Source organism: Pteropus medius, unplaced genomic scaffold (assembly GCF_902729225.1).
Source record: "Pteropus medius unplaced genomic scaffold, Ma_sr-lr_union100, whole genome shotgun sequence".
Lineage (NCBI taxonomy): Eukaryota > Metazoa > Chordata > Mammalia > Chiroptera > Pteropodidae > Pteropus > Pteropus medius.
In genome coordinates, this window is record NW_024349802.1 from 2260655 (window position 1) to 2270779 (window position 10125).

The window sequence follows — 10125 nt, forward strand, 5'->3', positions numbered from 1 at the left end:
TCGCGGGAGGAGAAGAGCCCACAGGTACCTCGGCCCTTGACTTTCTCCCAGATGAGTTTAGTGGCCAAAACTCTAGAAGCCTGGAAGCAGGGACAGAGAGGGGCCGGATGGCCCTGGGCGGGCCTTGAGGGTGTGGTACCCAGACCTGGAGCCACGCCCACCACACTACCTACACTCTGATTGGCCCTCTGCCTCGGCCCCGCCCCCATGCTAGCTGCATGCTGATTGGTTCAGAACAGGGGGCCTTGCGTATTTACCTGTCCGCTTGGAACCGCGGGCCCCCGGGACCGCGCGGAGAGGTGTGAGCACCCTTCTCTAATGGGAAGCCCAGCACGCAAATACTAGCATTGTCCTTTCCTCCCCCGCCGCCGTTTCCGTCGCCGAGTTGTTGTCACAACATGTATTAACATTTTAATTATAATCTCATAAGTGCGTGTGTTAATAAGTATGTACTTGAAGAATGAAAAGAAATACTTCCGTAGCTTCCATCCAGTTTTTTTTTTTTCTTCCCCAGTGTAATTACGGGTAAATCATAGACTTGCACGAGGTCAGACACTCACTGCTGATGCGACACGGAGCCTTTTTCTTCTCGGCCCAAGGGTATTGCCGGGACGTGGGGAGTATGCTCCTCGGAGACAACTCTCGATTAGAGTTTTATCAATATCGATGACCAAGCACCCTGGAGGCAAAAGGATCAGATGCAGAAAATCTGCATCGTGTTTCAAGGTTGGTAGCATTTCTTTGGTGGAATGACATTGGCCAGGTACAATGCCCTAGTCTTACATAGCTCTGCACATAACTGTGTCTTGTTGTTTTTAAATTAATAACGAGTGTTCATGCGTCCCTTTTTTGGGGTTGTTTACATCACACGTTGGCTGTTTCAGTGGTCCTCTGCAAATCTGGGGTGGCTTCGACTGAAGGGCAGTAGACAGAGGACAAAATGCACAATCGGCGGAGCGGCGTTATACAGTCCTTCTGTGGGTATGTGACGTTGGAGGGGCAGGTCCCGTCTATGAGCATCAACAAGAGGCCCCCAGGGAAACGTGCACACGATAAGGGCCGTGGTGTTTGCCTTGAGCAAGGGGCCCAGCCCCCCCACCCCCGCCTTTGCTATGTTCTTTTCCAAATGAGATACTACTCGCTGGGCTCCTGACACCCAGTGGGTGCTCGGCGAATGGGTCGCGTGCAGTAGAAGGAGTGTGCAGGCTGTTCGGGTCGACTCTGGTTTCTCTAGCACGGACTCGGCCTTAGCTTTCTCATGCTCCGAAGACTTCGAGGCCCAGACAAGGAGCAAAAGCACCGTGTGTGACTCAGTGACTCCACAGTCGGCTGCGTGGATGTGTGTGCATGCTGGGGGTGGCCCAGCCGGCTGGCGTTTCCTGCCACCCCCACCCAACCTGCACCTTCTTTCCATTCCTTTCCACCTTCCCTGCCTCTCCTCTTTCCACATCTGTCCGTGAATGTAATAAAACCCAGGCTGTGCCTCGCCAGTGGCCCGGGGCTTCTCCAGGGCCCCGGGCGTGCAGAACGTATCTGGGCTGCGATAGGGCACCACAGTATGACAGGACACTGCAGTAACCAGAACGTGGAAGAGAAGCGTTTGTGCGCAGACGCTGTGCACAAGGATTAACTCTGACGAAGGCTGGGTGTGGGAAGGCGTCAGGGAGGAGGAGAGGCTAAGTAGGATTTTGAAGGATGAAGAGGCGTTTGCCAGGCAGACAAGATAATGGCATCATTCTAAAGACGGGGCCGGGAACAGTTTGCGTGGCTGCGGGGCCTCTCAGCAGCTGGGCAGGTAGCTAGAGCACGTGTCGTTGGTGGCGGGAGGAGAGCAGGGACAGGTGAGCCCCGAGAGGGGAGTGGAGTTGTGCCGAGCAGGCCCTTCCGTGCCGGGTTAGGGTGTCGGACGTTTTCCTGGAGAACAGCAATAGGGAGCCAGGCGGGGCTGTCAGCAGAACAGCTCTGCTCTCAGATTTGCATTTCAGAGAGGTTCCCCCTGGCAGCAGTTTGGAGGCTCTGCTGCCGGTGCCCTTGCTTTATGTCTCGTTGGGTCACTCTCTTGGGACCTCGAGTAGTGGAGCCCACACTGCACACTGTCAGCTATGCGGGCGGGCAGCTGTGACAACATCTGCACCGAGCATGAGGACGGCATTTGGCGCCAAGGAAGAACTGAGAGCAGGGATTGAAATGAAACCGATAATGGGATTTTTAAACATTTGTTTTATTCTCGCTCTAAATGCGCGCCCTCCCTGACCCCGTGGATGGAATCCTGTTGTGGGCACGTCCATTGGAGAATGGCTTTCGGTAAAGAATGTGTCGAGGAGAAGGAGAGGAAATGTTTGCCGGGCAGGTGGGGTGTCCGCTGGCCTGACTGCTCAGAGGGGTATTTTTGGAGCTGTTGTCCACCAAGGGGAAAGAACTTGACTTTTAAGCACAGAGCACTGCAGGCGGGAGATGCCGCTTGCATTGTGTTCAGAACGCATTCTTAATCAAAACACTCTGCCAAGAATCCTTTCCAGGGAAGTGAGACTTCGGCACCGGCACGATCTTACTTATAAATAGCCCAGACCTGCTCGGCCAGGAACAAAAATACAGAGCCACGCACTGCTGCAGCCGGCGGGGGCTTTGAAGGGCGCTGTCAGCCCCACGAACGCACACCCCGCCCCTAGTCATTGTAGGCAGAAACAATGCCATCTTCCCGAAAGGAAATCGGCAGTAAAAAGTCCTGCAGGACTTCCTATCCGGAGCGTTTCTCGTCGTGCCAAACGCAGCGCCTCGCCTCCCGCCGCCCAGGCCACCGCCGCGGAGCCGTGTCGGCCGCGCTCACGGTCCCAGGCGCTCGAACGGCCGGCTCTTCCCGAGGGGCACGGAAGCCACCTGCGCGCTTCGACGACACCTTTTTCTGTTTTCTCCTCCCACCCCACCTACAAAAAAAAAATTAACTTTCTATTTCACTGATCTTAACTAGGCTTTGATCTAAATGTGTAAAAACACATCAGACGGAGCAGATGACAGGTGGAGCTTTCACACGAGCTCAGGCTGGTTTCATATGTCACAGCACTGCTGCTTTTTTAAATTGCTGGGTTTTATGGGGTTCTGTTTCCCCTCATGCCTCTTCTCCTTCCCAGCAGCTGTCGTACTTCCCCTCAGCAGCCTGCCTCCTGCCGCTGCTGACTGTCAGGCCGACCCACGAGGGAGAAAATGAGCTTTTTGATTATGCCCGCCCCTGCCTTGTTTCTGAGCCAGCTACAAGGCACCCAAGGTCCCCCGGCCGTGTCATAGCTGCGTGGCAGCGGGCTGGGGAGGCGGTCGCCTTAGAGATCGGTCTAACGAAATGGTCTAATTTCGCCAACTTTAGTGCCAAAATCTGGATTGAAAAACGCAGGACTCATATCCCAGTAGACGTGCGATGTGATGTCACTTCCCCGAAAACGGCCAAGATAAACACCTATTTCCAGATCTCTGCACTTGCAACGCGAATTCTGCCTCTTTTTCAATCCCCACATCACGGTTCCTGTTTTCCAACAATTTTAATGTTAACCTGGTTGACATTTGAACTTTCCTGACTTCTTCTCAGACTCGAGGATTTTATTACATTGCTGGTGGAGGAGGCGACATTCCATTCCAAGTGTAATAACAATACTTTTGGAGCCTGAAAACCTGCGAACTTTTAAAAATGACGCGAGGCAGATTGAATAGTGCTTCTGACGGAAGCGAACACACAGATGTGCAACCGAGAAGCCCAGGGCTTGGCCCCACGGCGCTCTGCGAGGCGATGTGATGGCCCCAGGGCCTTCGCCGGGAGCGGGGCTCCTCGCTTTGTTTTTCTTTCCCTTTAAATGGGTGTGTAGAGTTAATTTGTATCGGGCTGAATACATGTAATTAGTACAGGGAATTCTTTTCTCAATAGGTCAAGTGTTTGTGGAGTGTCTGTTACATCGGCTAGGCTCTCCGGGGATGTAAATATATAGACCTGTTGCTCAGAGACAGAATCGCTTGAGCATCCACGCCGTGCCAGGCTCTCTACGTGCATTATCCGAATGAATGCGCATGGGACTCGTGCAGACTCGACACTGCAGGTCTCATCCTGCAGACTGGGAGACTGAGGATTCGTTACGGGAAACGACGAAGCTGTGGCCGCTGTTGCCGCTGGCACCAAAGGTCCCTACTAGGTGTCATTCTCTGGGTCCTTTCTATGTGCTAGACAGTGAGCTGAGCCCCTTCTACGCACCTGTAACCTGCCCGTGAGGTCGATTCTATCGCTTACCTATTTTACGCAGTAGGAGCGGATGAGTGACAGGACAGTGAGTGCTGGCATTGAGTCCCACTCCGCTGCTCTGGCCAGGTCCGAGGCAGCATCATTGCCAGGCTGGGGGGCAGCCGTTCTCCCGAGCACACTGGAAAGAGACCAGGACACGAAGATGCTCACGGAAGGAAGGCGTGCACGGCAGAGCTGAAGCAGGGGCGACGGCAAGTTTCAAAAGGGCTCAGAGGAGCAAATAGCTGGGGAGAGCTGGAGAGGTTGCGGGAGGGGGGTCTCAAATGGGACCCACAGCAGAGAGGGGTTTTCCTGGCCAGGAAGGGCAGGTTATGACTTTGTCTCCTCTTCTTGATGTGGGGTTCGCTTTTCTGGTCTCGTCTATAAAATACACATACAGATCTGCCGTACATATACTATAAACAAAATGCTGCCGGTTAACCTTTAGCTCACACATCTCCACAGCAAAGCTGCAAGTGTCCGCAGTGCCAATCCCTGAGCCCCCAGTCACGGGGACTTGCACGTCGCCTAGGGTTGCTGTGCGGTTCTCATGTCACGGGCCCGGTTAGAGTTTCTTAAGACTGTGTCCAGCAGGGTTTAGCTGAGAAGGCTCCGTGTCTGCGAACAGGGACTCACAGATGCCACCCCCCCATCCTGGGGTGAGTGGCTTAGGCTCTCGTTTGCTCCAACTTTCAAACGGGACGACGACGACATCTCCCTTTTTGGTAGTAAGAACAGCGATGTGTAGAGAAGCCTCCATCCACCTTGGCCTCTCGCGTGGACTCAGAAGCTGGGCTGGTGTCTCTGCCTCCTCCATCGGTCGGGTCACAGGAAGAGGCCAAGAGATGGGGAGGAACGTCATGTTCACAGAGAAAGGTGGGAGGAAGTTCCACGGAAGACATGGGTAGCTTCCTCTACCTGTGCGGAAGGCGAGGTTCTCCCTGCAGGAGAAGGTCACGTGCGTGACCTTGGACCTGTCTTCCTCTCAGCCTTCCAGTTCCCTCAGTGGGGTGAGCGCCTGTGCCTCCGGCTCTGTCTGGCCACAAAGAACTTGATGCGTTGGGCCGTAGCCTGTTCTTAAGGCTCAGACCAGGAGCCCTTGGAAAATAACACCTCTGCCTCGTCTGTCTTTGTTCTTCCCTTGCATAGAGGACATGCTAATATGAGGAAACAAATCTCTATTTGCATTTTGAAGGAGTGGAGAGAATTTACACTCGGGAGCCCTGGCGTGAACCCCATCATCTACTAAGCCGTGTTCTTGGGAAAGTACTTTCCCATCCCCGCCCCGTGCTGTCCCCTCAAGTGAAGGGGCGGGCAGGTGACCTTTCAGGCCACTTGCACTTCCTAAGCCCACGTTGGATTCGAGAGTTAGGGAACATGGCGTTTGAAATGCGTGTGGCGTCGAGGCCAGCCAAAATAGCTAATGAAGAAATGTCCTGGGAATACACTCCAATTTCACAATGCATTTTAATTAGTCTGTGTGTGTGTGTGTGTGTGTGTGTGTGTGTCATGCTTGATGTGTGTGTGTGTGTGTGTGTCTAAATAATGTGCATTGATGATCGTGGCTGTGACAACACCGACAGCAGAGTCTACTTTTTGAGAAACACGCAGAGCGCCCGATCACGCGCATGCGCACACCTGCCCGGGGGCTGCGCTCGATTTCGTCCATCCAGGCAACCTCCTGGCCTCGCGTTCATCCTAACTGCGAGCCAGCTCAGGTGTGCAGGGGGGAGCCTGAGTGTTTTCTCGGCTGCCTCTGACGCTGTCCGTTACCCGTTAGTCTGTTTAGAAGGTAAATTGCTAATTGTTTGATTTTTCTGTCAACAGGATTCCCTGCAAATTAGAATTGTAATCTCTGTGGGTATTTCCTGAATTAAAGGAAAATATATAATAAAATAAATAAATATTAGTTGTTTGGTTGTATAAGCTTTTGAGACCTGCGAGGCTCCTCACCATTTATTAAATACGCCAGAGATGACATTCCTACCTCGAGCGCAGGCCTTTCACAGGCAGACGCCGCCGCGGACGGCTCTGCCGCAGGTACTCGCGTGTTCTCGCCGTTCAGCTCCGGAAAGTCTTTGCCTAGGGGCTTCGATTTCCCCGCTATACAGTGTCTTTAAAAACGCTTCGTCTATTTATTAAACACATAATTTTACACGTCGGATTGTATATATTCAGGACACACACACGCGCGCGCGCACGCGCGTCTATATTTTTTAACCGGGGTTCGGGCGTTATTTATTTTTACGCTATGGAACCGGTTCATCGCAGGCTGCCTTGAGCGTCGGCAGGTGCGCAGGAGGCAGCGAGGAGCGTGCGCCAGCGAACGAGCTTCGTAATTTGGTGGGAGGAGAAAAATGGCCAAATTTTGCGCCGGTGGAAGTTACTCCAGGCCCGGTTCGCCGCACAGTTCTGGTTAGGAGACGAGAGATGGGAGGCAGCTTACATATTGCGGCGATTAAATATTTACCGTTCCAAGAAGATTCACAGAACTTTTTAAAATTAATGGCTTCGAGTCTTTGTTTGGATAGTACCACAGTATCGAACCATTTATTGAACTGTTTGCTGAGCTATTTTACTATCGTTAGTGACATCCTAAATTGCCAGCCTTTCTCTTTCTTTCTTCCTTTTTTTTCTCTCCCCTTTAACAGAGAAATAGAGTGGGATTGCTCTCTCTCTGCACTCACCAGCTGGTAGATATAAATTATATATTAAACTGTATTTGCAATGGATCACTGCAAGTGACAAGTAGTTTTCCGAAGGCTTTGTCATTGCAATGAAGTGTGTGCCTTTCGTACAGTGGTTAATATGAGTCCTTATTCATATTGTCCAAGTCTTCAAAAACATAATTCAGAAAAATGGGCAGCACTTAATAGAGCTAATCTCTTGTTCTGATTCAGCCTTCAAGATCAGCAGCCTGTAAATAAGTAAAAAAAGGGCCTAAACGGATTTAGCGCTGTTAATCTTTCTGTGGTGAGGATATCTAGCTCTTTAGTCTACAGTCTTTGTTGACAGAAGTGGCTTCTATTGTGCCAGCTCCAGTGGCTCAGAAGCTGGCTCCTTTTGAAGGGGTTGCTATCGGCTCTCCGCACGCGTGCCGCCCTCACCCTGCACCGGCAAGATACGCTGGCCAGGGCGGCGGAGGGGGAGCCGGGTCTGCGTGTCGCTCCACAGCATATGCCGAGCCGGGCGCCCGTGAGCCGCGCGGAGCGAGCGGCGTGCGGTGACAATGCTCCACGCCCCCTCTTGCTCTTACTCGACTTTGCCTGCTTCACTGATTTTATTATGACAGCCTGAATACTGAGGAGGGAATTAAACTGTTAAGCAGGCATCAGAGGCTGTCTAATGTTTAATGCAAGAGTCGGAGCATGTAAGAACTGATAATGAATACAAACAGGGCGACATCTTATTTGCTGTGTTTTTATTAGGACGACTCGAGAGCTTGACATCCATTGCTATCACTTTTCTCTTCTGTTTTTTTCGGTTTTCGGGGGTTAAAATTTCTAGCACTGGTGACAAACGTGCCTAAATGTGATGTGAATTAAAGGAGGCTCTAGGAGATTGTAATACTTGGAAATCATCACCTATAATAATTATGTATAGATAGGAGGTAGTCGTGGCTGTTAAAAGGTCACCCAGTGAGATGTAATTGCCTTTTTCATACTCCGCTACGTTGACGAGGACGGAAGCGCGACCCTGCTGGCAGTCGCAGTAAATATGCCATCCTGAGAATGTAATGACACATGCTACCACTCTCGGCTCTTGCTGACTGCCCAATTCCTGCGACGGGGCTGGGGAGAAAATGGGCTGAAAATGTAAAAATGAAGTAAAGACCACATGGTAAGAATGTGAAAATTAAAAGCAAAACCTTCAATTAAATATCCTCCACCCCCCCACCCAAGGTCACGAGCGGCAGAGCTGTCTCCCGACACAGTGACGGAGAGGTCACGCCTTAAGGTCTTCGGTGCGCTCCTCTTAAATAAAGGGGGCTGCAGCTGGGGGCAGTGGCCCGACACACAGGAAATGCCCCTCGCCACTCTTCGGGTAGTAGGACGAAACGCCAGGTGGCCCACATTTAAAGCAGATGAAGGCATGGGGCGAGGGTGCACTGAGTCCCACCTCACACGAGGACGCAGGCGAGACAGCAGGCCCGGTGGGTCCTTCCGATCGCGTTGGGTGAACTCAGAGCAGTGAAGCACAGGTAGCTATCCTTGGCTGTCGAAATGAAGGCCAAGGAGCCTCGTTTCAACCGTGGCTTTCTCGGCAGGTGTGGCAGAGGTCTGGGGCGGACGGCCCAGGACGGGAGTGGCTTCTCGGAGCCACCTTCGCAAATCCGCTGAGCGTGGAGCCAGGGCCAGGAGGAGGGGGCTGGGTGAGCAACTGTGAAGACAAGAGCGGACGTTTTTAGACGCGGCAGTAAGTCAGAGTTTGCACCGTCAGGGCATCAAATTCACGGGCCGGGGAGGAGCGGACTCGGGAGCTCCGCAGAGCGGGATCCGGGCACCGCACCCCGCATCCCCGCGCTGTCTGAGGAGGGAACGTCCTCCCGGAGAGTGTGCACCTCAAGCCGCATGTGGCGGTGCCTGGGGGACGGGAGGTGCCCTCGTCTGCACGGAGAGCAAAACATTTTCAAACTCCCATCGTAACTGTAGGGACGGTGGAAATGGGTTTTAAATTACTGCTTTTCAACGGCGAACCCAGCTAATAGGAAACCCAGAAATCCAGTTGCCTAAGTCAACTGCTAAATTTTTAAAAAGTGAAATGCAGTACGTGGGACTGTGCCCCTCACCCCCCCAGCATCTTAAACACCGCCCCCCCCTTAAAAGCCTCGAGAGTGCTCAGCTATACTGGTTATTACCAATTGAATTTTCAATAGCCAACTTTTCAAGCCCTAACTTTGACAAATTTTATTTCACATTTGTCAAAGGAAATAAAGCCGACAGCATTAGAGGGGCTGTGTACTGAAATGCTATCTCAATTCCAAGTCTGTCCGGCCTTTCCGTCCCCAGGGGGTGTTAAATCTGCGCCCAATTCACAGCTTTGTTTGAACACTATATTTTGCCTTTTCTTTGCACCTTTGATATTTATTTCAGTGTTAAATCTATTCTTCCCTTCATCTATTACCCTGTTTTATTTCTGTTTTTGAGAACCTATATTTTTGCTAATAAATATTCACTACGGCATTTCATCCTGTACTTAATATGCCCAGCGCATGTTTTCTGTGCTAACGTCCCAACAGATTGAGTGGACATTCCACTGCTGCAGCATAGTCATAAAATTCAGGAACTTATAAAACCTACCTTTCCCCTCCGCCGTCGCTCTGCGGCACTGCGCTTTCCGGCCGCCCCGCCCCCACCCGCGTCGGCGGCGCTGAGCAGAGCCACAGCGCCGCCCGGTGGCCGCCGCGGGGATGGCGCCCCCGCCGCGCCGCCGGCTGCACGTTCGTGCGGCCCCGGGGCCGGACCCGGGTGGCCGGCCGCGCGCCGGGCGCGGCGGGGAGCGGGGCGGACGGAGGGGACGGCGCCCTGGGGGCGTGGGCGCCCCGCACCCGCGTCCTGTCCCGTGGGGTGCCGAGGGCGCGCGGCCGGCCCCGGAGCTCCGAGCGGCGGGGCCGGGGCCGGGGAGACCCGGCCCCGCAACCCCACGCGCGCGGACGTGCGCGGGTCCCACTGAGGCCGCCTCGGGAAAATCGCACGCGAGGCGCCGGCCAGAGGGAGGAAATGCTTAGTGTGACAGGAGCCGCGTTCGCGGGAGGACGGCAGAATTACACCAACTTACAGAAGAAAGCTCAGCGTGTGACCGCGGCTCAGCTGGAACGCGGGAAGACAGGCCCCGCACCTCTGAGCCGCGGCATCGCACTGGGCAGC